We start from the raw sequence: 12,908 nt of genomic DNA on the forward strand, positions 1-12,908 counted from the left end.
AATGAATAAAAACATTTATCAAAAATACATTATTTCTACTTTACCTGTGTTTAGAGAGCTATGTGCCTTCATTTCCCTAGAAGCTTGTCTAAGCATATACTCGATACTAATGTAGTCCATCATTAGAATCTCAGAGTTGTGTTCCTTGTTGCTGTAAGTAATGTAGTACCATTTATTTCAAGTGCAGCTCTCCCAGAAAGACGCAACAGAGCATTTAGCTATGATCTTTCTTTTATAAAATAAATTTATATTACCAAAAGGATATTTCACTCATTCTCTAATTCACTTCCACTTCAGGTAAGGGATATTACAAGATGTCCAGCCTTGCCAAAAGATATTTTGCCTTTAACTGTCATTTCAGAGTTACTAAAGGAAAATCTTATATTCAGTTTGAGACTCAAACAGGAAATTTTAACCAGCAAAAATACAGAAGGTTAAATCCCAGCATCAGTAGTGAAAAGTAAGCTGAAATTCTGAGCTCTTTCTTTTTTATGATCTCAGGTATTATTAAGGCCTGCTCAGAACTTAATTTCTTTAAAAATTAATTTTGATTTTGGCAGTGTATCTTGATTTCTGTAAGAYTCATTACCTGTTTCACAGGGGTGTGTGTATGTGGAATATGAGGAGACTGAGTATGGAGGCTGGTAAAGCCAACAGCAGGAAGCATTTTTGCACATTCAGTGATTGAATCYGTTTTGTTACTGGCACAGTTATCAGTAATCGTTCATCTAACTACCTGATAGAGAAAGCATATCAGCTAGTGAAAAGTGCACGTGCTCATTCTTGCTCCTACAATTCTATTTTCACTTGAAAATGTTATGAATGCAGAAAGAGAAGCTGGGCCTCACCTACATTGAAAATGTACTGCACAAGGTTAATTGCCTTGCCCAAGGAAATCTGTAGAAGAGCCAGGAATAGAACTCAAATTTCCTGGCACCCTGCCCTATGCCTTCAGTTCAAGGCCATCCTTCTTCAGTAAAGCTTGCTTGTGAACAGGTTGGATGAGGGAGGGAAAACGTACTTTTCAATTCTGTATCTGAAACCAATATATAGCTTTTACTAGTTTCTGTAAATTTGGACATATGCATCTACCAAATTTCTAGCTGGTGGGGCAGTGAGGGGTAGGAGTAAGGTATATCTGCATATTCTCTATGTACAGGATAGATCAGAGAGATTTGGGGCCAGTAGGGTTTTGCTACTTGAACTCAGCCCAACTATCAGCCTGAGATATGCTTAACAAAAACATGAGTATTGGTGATACCCTCTCTTCTCTAACTTAATTACATATAGAAGTCAAATATTGGTCCAGTACATGGCAGATGTCATCACCGAACCAAGGTGCCTASTTCCTTGAATGTTTTCAATGTGCTTAATCCATTTTTTCAGGACTAGTTGACCTCAGCCGTAGCTATGGGACAGGGCCGTCCCAGGCCATTACATCCAGAGATGGTATTTCCATTCCCTATCCTCTTGAAAGGTAGTGGTAGAGAGGGAATAAAAAAAAATCATGTTAAAGTGTGATTTAGGACAGAAGACAGAACAGAAGAATAGGATTCAAAACTTCTAGGTTTTCCTATCATTTCTGACTAGTTATGCAGTATATTTAATGTGTATGTGCCAAATTCTGTTTTATACTGCAAGCTCCAGTAGTACAGTAGCCTTACAATAAAATATCGTATTTATACTCCCCCAGTGACAGAAAAGGGCTATGTTATAAATGGTAGTCAGCCTTTTTGTGGATGAATCTACTCCTCTCAGTTAAGAATTTTGATAATAATTAAACAGGAGTAATACTTTTGGCTTCACTCTCTATTCTTTACAGACCCAAGAAGGAGATCTGGATGCTGAAGGAATGCACTCTTTTTATCCTCTTCTTGAAGGGGGGGGAAGGAGGGTGGTATTGTGATAATTAATGTTTAGAAAGTGCTTTAAGTGTTTGAATGAAAGTAATTATGTTCTATAAGTGCAAGTATTATTATTTCTTCTTCCTTAATCCTGGGACTAAGCCTCGCTTCAAATTGCACTTTAGTATTATATTTTATTTACAAGGTTGGATTTTCAACAAGAAAGGGAGTTTCTTTCAGTAAGTAGCTGCAGAATGTCCTCACCAGAAGATGGCTCCTAATTTTACTGCACACAGTTCTGAATATGGAAAAACATTTTTTGTATGAAAAGTAATGTACTTCATATGTGATTTAGTCAGCATGACTCACTCTTATTCTCCAGTCTTATTTCATAGTAGGTACCAATTTAAGAAACAAAGGGAGCATAGTTTACAATAGTGTTTACAATGACATTTACGAGTGCATGTATTTTTTATCCCAAGATCCATCCAAGTTATTCATCAGATCAAAAAGGAAGAACAAAATAAAAGTAGAGCGACAAGAACCTGACTGTCAAATCTGAAAATTCTTACTTCCTAAAGACCAACATAGGCCTTTATTAGGCACAATTAGTGGTTTAAAGATGTAGTAGTGACACTGCAGGTAATGGAAGGCAAGATCTGTTAAGGTCCTAGAGAATCCAGATATTTTCAATCTTCAGGGAGAACCTTAAAACAGGAAACTCCAAGGTCTGGGGAAATTAAAGGCTGGATGAAAAAAACACCTGTTGAGGAACATATAATCACAATGTAGTAGCTGATAATGCTCATAAAGCACTGTTTGTTTTGCAGTCTTTTGTCATTCACTGTTCAGAATGATTCTGATTTCACAGAATATTCTTATCAGCTTTGCTGTTATTGGAGGCTATTGATGGAGTATGATTTCCTTGTTTCCAATGGAGTGAAACAGCCAAGGAAGTTTCTTCTTTGTTGGTTTAATGTTCTAGTGATTTCTTGCTAGGAAGGTTTTTTGTTTGTTTTGTTTTGCTGTACAAAAGCAGCCCCTGGCCACTTTGAGCTGGTAGACATTAAAAGAAGGTGTTTTTATTTTCTGAACACAGGCATTTTTCTTTGGATTTCATCCTACTTATTTTGTGGTTTGACATAGTGGGAAATCTGTTTGATTTAAGCTGTGCAGCGTATGTCTGGCAGAAAACTCCTCAAACCAGCCTGTTGAAATAAGATTGCTAGTCAACGGGACATTTAAAAGTCATGAAGCCACATGGGAGGAAAAAAAAACTGAGAAGCCTGGCCTAGCCTAATACTTAAGGTGTTCACGTAAAGATCTGGGGTTATGTTTGCGAAGGCTGTTTTTTGTCTGATCTAAAAGACACACATTAGAAAAAATAAAGCCATAGAAAACAAACCTCACTTCAGTCTTAGTTTGAGAATGGACCTTAATTAATATTCAAACGTCAGCCTTTTTCTTGCTTTCCTTCTGTAGCCTTGTTTCTGCATGGCAATTCAGCTTCAAGGGAAAGACTGGAGAATACTTCTCACACCATAAAGGAAAGGAGCTGGTTATTAGGACATTCATGTAGAGGGTATGGGTTTAGATCTTCCTCCTGTTTATTAAAGGATAAACTCTTTGAACACTCTTACTCTGAGATGCTAATGTACAAGTTTGGCATGAATGCTATGAATGGGGTTTGGTTCTGTACTGACCACACTGAGTTCTGAACGTTTCTCCAGAGGAAGTAGATAAATTTTAGGTGTCTATCAACTGAAATTTTAAATGCAGTAAATTGTTAGTTGGGAGGTAAGGCTTACTGCTGTAGAACTAACAATTTTGAGCCTGTGCGCAGAGGTTTTAAAGCTAAGTAGGAAAATACTGGAGAATTTAGGAACTTACAGTTGTGGAAAATAGATGAATTGCATCCCACCCTAGAGAATTATCCACACATATAAGACATGTTATTTGTGTGTTTTAAAGTGTGGCTGCAAGAATTTTACAGGCAACAGCTTGCTGTAATCTATTTGCACATGATTTTAATTCTTTCTCTTACTAGTTCAAACAGTATTACATGTTATTATGGCAAGTATTGCAGACTTTCAGGGTTTGAGTGATTAAGTTGTACGTGTGTGTGTGTATGATTTCCGTTGCTGTTTTAGGATACTAGTAATGCATAATGTATGTCTTTATTCTTCTTTTCCTTTTTACCCTTCTTTATAAACTTGCTATCTTCAGTTTGTTCTATTACAGTCTGTCAGTCCTGGGAACTGTGGAATTTCAGGGTCAGACTTTGGTGCTAATTATGGTGATTTAAATAATAATATTGGTAAGTTATATTTGAAGTAATGTCGAAGTTGTGTATCTGTATCAGCGTCAATGAGAATAGCGTCTGGTCCACAGAGATTGGTTTGGTTTGATTAACAGTGATTTACCAGTAGTAGCAGTCTCTGTTTTGGAGCCATTATCAGTGAATTGGCAAGATTTAGTGTCTTTACATCCTGTCTCTTTAGAATAATTGCTGGGAACTTAGAAAACGTTTAGCCTGGTAGTTCCTGTRTACAGTAACAATCATTACTTCCCCCAATATATTATCTTAATCCATTTTGGCTGTTATATCAATTATCCTAATAGAGAGCAATCGGGGCCCTTTACAAGATGTAATACAAACACATATGTGAGCTTCGCTATTATGATCTTATCAAAGTTGCATTGTGCTAACATATTCTTGGGGTTTCCTTAGTATTCACACAGAACTCATTCATACTCTGGCTGCTCGTACTGCATTGTTTCCTGTTAACGATGCTAAATGCCTTGAGAAATCTGCTKGGGGACTCTTATTCCACAGAAAACTGTCTACTTGGGTTAAAAAAGARAAGAAAAGAAAAAAACCAATCAACACAACAACACAACACTGACAAAATTTAAGTACAGTGCTTGGACTTTAACATTAAAAATGCAGAGGAGAAAAAGCTCTCTCTGCCATGGCATGCACTCCTGGATTCATTACCATTCATTAACTATTTGGAGGAAGTGGAGGTATACACGATTTTAGCGATGCTTCATTACAAACTTCCTGCTCAAATTCCATGCTTGAAGCAATTTTTTTAATCAAGTTTTATACATAAGTCTGATTGAGATAGATAGACAGAAGGATGGAAACAGTCTGTCGGTGCCACTTGGTGCCTTTTGCTAGGTGGATTGAACATGCAGCCTGGAGGTACATGATAAAATGTTAAGTCTTTTGAAGTCACTGATCAAATTCCTAATGAAATCAATTACCCCCAGATTTCAGTCCTCCTCCATCTGTCACTAATGCAGTATTGTATAATTGTGTCTGCTGGTCAACTCTATAAACCATGCAGATAGCCATGTTTGTACAAAACTCAGATGATCTGAAGAAGATGATCTGTACRTACTCAGATTACACACTAGATGAACAGGAACTATATGCTGACTATAGCATGGCAAGGACARTATTTGAATTGCTCTGTGACTATGATAAATTTATTATTTGTGTCAAGGAGTTCAAGAGTTGCTGCATGAATAATGGATTGATTAGGTGTATATAAAGAGACAGCAGGGCTTTTATTGACACTGCTTTGTTCTTATAAAGCAAGCTGGTGTGCCATGTAAACAGTATTCCATCTATTAAAAGTAGAAATTTGTTATTGTTTAATTACTTYACTGAACTATTTGAAAACTGGAATATGGACATCTCTACATTTTAACCTTCAACCAATTTTTCTAGGATGTAGAAAGACAGGGTTTTGAAAATGGCTGAATGATCTTGCTACTTCCACTTGTATAACTTTCATTAAGGGTATGCACAGCTGTGGTCATATGTGGGTACTGTCTGAGGGTATATTACTCAATGAACCAAAGTCTTTATAAGGCAAGACTGTGTAGAATTTTGGTTTGACTAAAGTGGATTCAACAGCAAGATTCCCACTGACTTAATTGGTTTGTGCATGATGCTTTTTGTTTAAACTAGTTYGAAGTTCTGTAAGGTAAAGGCAGTACTCACAGCACAGAGAGCAGCAAAGAGAGGTTATGTTACGTTACAGTTCACACATGCACACAAAAATATTTCAAATTACATACTTAATTATGTTCCAAGCAGAAGCTACTTCATGTCTTTTGTTGTTCATTTCAGGGAGTAGGAGGTCTCAAAGCCAGTGCAGGCAAAACGTATGCCATGGTTTTCCAAATTCCATGCTCGTAAATTACTAAGAAAACTAAGGGAGAAGTTAGAGCCTTCATGATTTTTTTATGTGATTATAAATCATTGTGGTTTGCTTTGTATGATTAAAATTTCAACCAACTAATTGCATAATGTCCCGGAGCAAGCTTTGTCCTTTACAAGTATTAGTACACCCTTTTGAACACCCCAAAAGCATTTTCTTGAGTGCGTAATGTTGGGATACAAAACTCTATTGATTTACATAGTTCCCTCATGTTTGGTTGACTTGTTAGTTTTCATAAAAGCTAATGGTGGTCATACCATAAAAAGTTAGAGAAGAGATTTTGTTCTTCCTTTGCACTTACACAATGTGAATGTTCTCACCACTTTACATAAACAAAAAGACAGGAATGAGCCATAACCACATCCTTTCTTGATCTCTCCTCCATGTCTACTTTTGAATATTTAGTTTGCCCACCATCCTCATTSAGGCCTGTGTAAATGTAATGGGTAGAAGCTTTGGAAAAGTTCTAGTTCTGAGTAATTTGACCATGAAAAATTTGAGAATGAAAAATTGAAAAGGACATTTATTTAATTAAAAATGTTTGAATAGATTTACTTGGAGGCTATTCAACAAAATATACATCACATCTAAGATTAAATCTGAGAAATTTCAGGTAACCTTTGAGAAAGTCTGACGACAAGGAATATAAAACAGGCAGAAAGAATGAACACAGAGCCTAAGTCAAAGCTGCAGAGCTGGTCCAGCAGCTGTTTGTGTGTGGTGCCCATGCACAGGGTCTGCTGGAAGCACTGTTAGAGCAGGCTCCTGCATTCTTTCCCTGCATCTGAGCTCCCCAGTTCCCATTTAAAATGTGTCCYGTGCACTGATACTAAGAGTTTTCATTACAGGGTGAAAGAATGGATAGATGCACCCATCTCTCACTTTACATATCTGTGTGGGGCCAGTCATAGTCCCTGTACTTCCTGCAGTCTAGGAAATTGAAAAGAAAAGTATTTTTTCCTTTTTTTAGAAACAAAAGTGACTCTGAAAGCTCCCCTTTTTTTTTTTCCTACAGTAATTCTGAGCCGTATCTCAAGGCTCAGGGTACTTGTCCTATGTACAGAGGTTAGCTGTGGAAAGATGACTACATCCTTTCAGTTTTCCCTGTATTTGGATCATATTACTCTGCCTGATACCTGGGGATCTGTTTATTTATCTGGTAACTGTTTATTATTATAATAATATATCATTATTGTAGCATTATTGTTGACTTGCTTTATCAGGGAAGTAGCCAGACTSCAGATCTGTTGACCAAAAGCCTAGCTTGAGGACAAGGGTAGAATTATGAAAGATCTGAAGGCAGCTTAAAATCACTCAATTCCTTCATGTCCTATCCTACACTGTGTATTTGATTTTGCACTTCCAGAAAAGTGCAGCAAATAACTGGGCCAACAGAACAGGATTTAAACCACTGCTGACATCAATTTTGTCCCACACAACAGGAGCACCAGGGCTGAGTTTAGGTGGCAACATATCAGCATAAGAGTGACTTATGAATGAAATAGAAATTTTTAAAGGGCACTTTCATACTYGGTGCAAGTGGAAAGTGGAGATGGCAATGTCAGTGCTCAGTGAGGTACAGTGTTATTTTTGCTAATTTCAGATATACTTGTATTTGAGAGTGGATTTTCTCCCTCACACTGAGATTCTTCTAACTGATCTGTCAATGAARTCATAACCCCATGATTGACATCATAGTGTGCAGTCATGGAAACTATTGCAATCTCATAAATTTAGCTTTATAGTAGTCTCTGAATGATGGAGAAAATGAGCTGCAAGAGAGGAAGTTACTATTTAAACTCAAATATCTTTGGTAATTATGAAATAGTTAGAGACACTATTAGAACATAGTTCTGTAGGGCCAAATTAATTCTTGGTGTGGTGCTGCTGAAGGCATTGGAGTTACCCCAGGGGGAAACTTACCCCCTGTGTCTGGAATGACTTGATGGCAAACATGTGAAGAGGAAGTGAATTTATGCTCTAGTTTAATATATTGAAAAGTTTTCCCTCATTGGAAAGTCTTTCTTTATCTCTGAATTTCCTGGCTTTTGTGGATTTATATTAGATCGTTAATGTTATTTCAATGTATTTATTCTGGTGTTTGATGTCTTTTAGGTTGYTTTTATTGGGGATATAGTGTATATATATTTAATGAAAGTAAAAGCAATCTTCTATTGAGGATGTTACAAAGCTTTCATGAACACTATGTAGCCTATCAAGTGGAAGGCCTCTTCTTATTTGAGAACTGTGGTTGTTGCCTGTGTAGCTAGAGCACTCTTTTCAATGAAAAGAAAGATGTGAATATCTCTTAATGAACATTTTAGCATCTATTTCCAAAGTTAAATGTTACTGCCATTTTAAGTTTTTTACAGAAGAATAACCTCTCCAACTCTATGTGCGGCATGTTTATAACCTCTTAAATTAACCATCCGTAGTATAAATAGATCATGAATACAACGTGCCTTTTGAAAACTTTCAAAATAATTTTTATTTTTAAGGCACATGGAAGGATGGGATTAAACAACTACATGCTATACTTAYGTGCAAGTTGGTCACCTTTATTTTGCATCAGAATTTCCCATTCTATGCCTACTGGTAGACAYCAGCCCCAATTGTGGAAAGGTTATGTACAAAGTCAGGCCATGGAGAATGGAGACTTTGGGGGATGCAGGTTAATGGTGAATGTCATTTGTGCGCTACCTGAATCCTTTCATTCGGTCTTCTGCTTTCTTTTGCGTGGGAGCAGAAGGACAGAAGGGACTTGACAATGGCCAGAATGTGCTAGGCCAGCTCCTTCTGCCAAACAGCTAGGTAGAGTAATTTGCTGTGGAGCTAGCCATCTTTCCTGCTGTTCTTCCTGATTTACGGTGGTGAAATGAGAGGTATTTGAGTCTATTTACAGTTTTTGTTGTGTGRCAGATCAAAGCCTGGAGCAAACAGCAGAGTTGTGAAATTGCCCCAGCTTTACATTGGCTGTCCATCATGCGCAGGATGAAGTGAAAGGGGGAGGACAGAGGCCTCTGGTTCTGGAAAATCTTGATGACAGCAATATGGTTTTCCCATACTACGTGTCCTGCTTGATTCTAACAGGAAGAGATTTTTCCCCACTATTGAGTGGATTTTTACCCTTCCTACCCCAAATCTGCTATTCTTTTTCTTAAGCCAGGAAACWAAGGTGAAAGGCATTTTCATCTGTGTTTTTCATGTATCACGTACAAGAGTAGGCACAAAATCCTTTGGGATCCCTGTCGGCTGTGGCGCTCAAGGCCTGTTGAGTGGAYGTCTCCCAAAAGTGCTCCTGCCTGCACCGAGGGCTGCTCCTCCCACACTGGCAGTGCAGTGCCACAGCCTCCCTTCCCCTTCCTGACCTCGTGTGTCAGATACAACTGAGTGATGGATTTGCCATCGGACTGCATTTGATGGTTACTAGCAGTCATGGAGGGTTAAGCATGCTGCATAGCGCAGCAGTGGGGAGCTACTGGGTAGAGTCCCTACATGGAAGCATCCCCATCACGCAAGTGCTTCAGCTGCAGATAAATGCAGCCATGCTGACCCCCTCGGCTGGCCAGCCTCCTCCCTGCCCTGTGACCATTGCACACAAGTCACCTGTCAAAGGGAGAGAGCTTGCAAGTCTGAGCATTAAGGAGATCTTGGATGAAGCTTCACAAGCAAAAGTTATTCTGATGGATGACACAACAGGAGGAGCTATGACTGGGTTTAGTTAGCTTGTTCTGAAGTCCATCGGGGGCTCAATTTTACTGCTATGCCATATGCATCATTTTTGAGAAAGAAGAATCATTTAGTAATCCTTGTATTAGCCACATACTTTTTTTTTTTTTTCATATGTTGCAGATGGAAGACATAGGCTGATAGTAGTTTTAATGTACATCTTGTGTTCTAGAAACATTTTATCAGGGTGTAATGACAGATAAACTTTTCCAAATGTTGCTCCTGGACCAATAATTATGAAGGAAATTCTTCTATTCCTAGTCTGTGACAGTACTGTGTGAACATACACCATATATCAGGTTTAAGGAAAAGTTTTTGTTTTCTTCCTTTTCTATTTCTGGGAATAGTTGCAGGGAATCAGGCTCTTTATTTTTTAAGAGTTCGTCCGTGTAGCCTGTTTATTCCCTAATTACAGTTTTGCTAATCCTCTCTTCATGATATCATAATCATTTCCGCAGCAACCGACTGTGATGTTGCAAACAACAGATTATGACTTCAGGTGCAGAATGAAGAGATGAACTCTTAAGAAACAAGTTTTCTGGCAAATGTCCCTATTAATAAAGAATGAGAGAGGTGAAAAATAAATATACAGTACTGGCAGAACTGATTTAAGCTCAATGGTTGTTAGCATTTTCTGTAAGGTTGTAGCATTATTTGAAAGTAATTAAATATATGAATCTGTCAGAAATATTTTTTTTCACATCTCTGTCTGTTAGAAATGCTAAAGTTTAAAGGTATTGTGTTTGTCAGAAACAAGTTTCATCCTGACTTGTGTGTTGTTTCAAACAGCATAAACCTCAAGGTATAACTATTATTGAAAAAAAAATCTATAACTGCTGAAAAAAGTTACATGTCAAAACATATGCGGTATGGCTGGAAGTAGATCTAGACTTGATTCTTCAAAGTAGCACTAAAATATCTCAATTAGAGTCCTGTTCATTGAAAAGTAACTGAAACTTTTCAGAATGCTGCCTTCCTTTATGCTTGGGAAGTCCCTACTACATTTTGGGCTCCTGTACGACCTAAATAGCGTAAGAACAAACATGTAGGGAAGTTTGGGCTTGTGAAAACCTTAGATATAGCCTTGTAGGCTAGCTTTTCTGAAAAGTGGGAAGGTATTTGGGGAGAAATAATATAGATAAGCTAATGTCATTGGAAAATAAGCGTATTTTTAGGGACTCAAGTGCTTTAGGACTGTGGTATTAGGATATTATGATGATGGTTAGAGTTTCAGTTGTGTAAATCTTAATCCTGTTCATTTCTTGCAAGTGATTTGAATTCCTTCCTTTGTCTATGACATTGTTTTACACTTTTGTTGATCTGCATTTGAGACAGGGAATTTTTTCATGTATTTTAGGAAAGTCAGTTGGTTATGCTTTGCCAATATCAGAGGGAAAACTAACACAACTGATTGCTCGAGGACTTTGTTTCAAGTCTGATTCACATGCAGCCAACAGGAGCAAGGAATTTCCTGCAAGAGATCTCTCAGATTGTCAACAGCAAATATTTCTGATGAGTTTCAATGGCATCACATTCCCTGCTGGTGTCACACAGTGAAAGAATTGCACCAGGATTAGTYTTACCTTTGGTGCCAGCAATTCCCAAATCTTTTTGTTGATGTTTCCTACTTCTAGCTTCAGTTATGGTCTTAGAGCTCTTCTTTCATTTCTACTGCTCAGTCACTATCAGGCTCATAGCCCTGCTTGGAAGATTTGTTAGCCTCTTCAAGGGTAATGCCAGATGAGTAGATTTTTAATTATTTCCCAGTACATTGGAGTCATTAATGCAAACAAGACTACGGATGCAGGACTGAGTCTGTAACAACCAAATAGTTTCTGTGTTTTGTGTTCTGTATGCCTCATAGTCCTCAATCTTTTTCCTGGAAGATGCTACAGGGAAGGCCTACAGATCACAGCAGCTCTGGRACCATGTTTGTTATGTTTCTTTCCAGCTGCTAACAGCGATGGAAGTCTGTCCTTGCCTGTGATTTGGGCCTTAGTTTCAGGTTCTGTATAGAGTTTGTAGCTTTGGTTTGCTTCAGAACAGTAATTTTCCACTATAAGGTGACTTTTTTCGCCCTATGGCAGCTATTTTTTTTCCCCCTCTTTCTCAGTTCACCCTGCGTCTCTAGCAAGAAGCACCTGGAAAGAGGTAGCAAGGTCATGGAGACTTTATTTAAAGGGCCAGCACATCCCAGTGGAGCTTCATTTCTCTGTGTTTCTTCTCCTTCTGCTTCTCCCCATGTCAGACCTCAAGACAGACTTCACTAATGATGAACAGTTCATTTAACAAAGTTGATTAGTATGGTAGTTCTTACCTTATTTAATTGCATTTGTCTTCTTGAGACACCTTTGTCTTACATTCATTTCCCTCTTCTGACAAAGGCAGGAGGAGTTTCAGTGTGGGCCAGTAGTTCTAGCCCTAAATGATTTCCAAATTTCCTTTTCCTTTTAGTTTCCCACAGGCACTATTTCTTAGTTTCTCAGGAAAATTTCCCCTAGGATTTGTCTCATTTTTTCTAGCATTTCAAAGTTTGGACAGGGACTCTCTGTTTCCTGCAGTTTTAGTAATTACATCCTCTATGCCTAGTCATGGCCTATTAATTGAGTCATACATACTGGGGTTCATAAAGGAATTTTCTGTTTGATGCTCCTGGGACAAAAGAAAGARTTCTCACCGCTAGTACTGGAGTAATAACAATAAATGCACAGGGTTTTGCCCAGGCAGCATGACTGACTCGGAGGAGTTGTTGACTCTCTATTTATCTATCCTGAGGAAATGTGCTGTGTGAGTTTGCTCTTTGCTTTTATGAACTGAGGGGGCAAGAGGAAGTAGAACAGTCTTTTGGGGAGGGTGGCTTTTTGTGCCGGCCATTTCCAAAAAGCTGGGGCTCAGGCAGTTGTCACGTTTCTTGTGTAACTTTTGTAATTGTTTATCAGGACAGGACCCTTTCCCCAATGAAGGTTAGGCATTTTTAGCAATTCTGGCTTCAGTACACTTTCGTAAGGTGCTTAAAAATTAAGGCTGCACGAAGGCAAATGCACCTGGCAGAAGGAGTTCGTAGGGTTGGTACAGTGATACTGATATCTTTTCAGGGTCT

General features: G+C 38.2%; 1 protein-coding gene across 4 annotated transcripts in view; it reads left to right on the plus strand.

Annotated features, from left to right (window-relative positions):
• The window catches only part of HMGA2 (high mobility group AT-hook 2), a 115,898-nt gene that overhangs the window by 16,209 nt on the left and 86,781 nt on the right, over positions 1-12,908 (plus strand). The gene's annotated exons all lie outside the window — the stretch shown is intronic.

Source organism: Rhea americana, unplaced genomic scaffold (genome assembly GCF_003343005.1).
Source record: "Rhea americana isolate MKP2758 unplaced genomic scaffold, rheAme1 scaffold_88, whole genome shotgun sequence".
Classification (NCBI taxonomy): Eukaryota; Metazoa; Chordata; class Aves; order Rheiformes; family Rheidae; genus Rhea; species Rhea americana.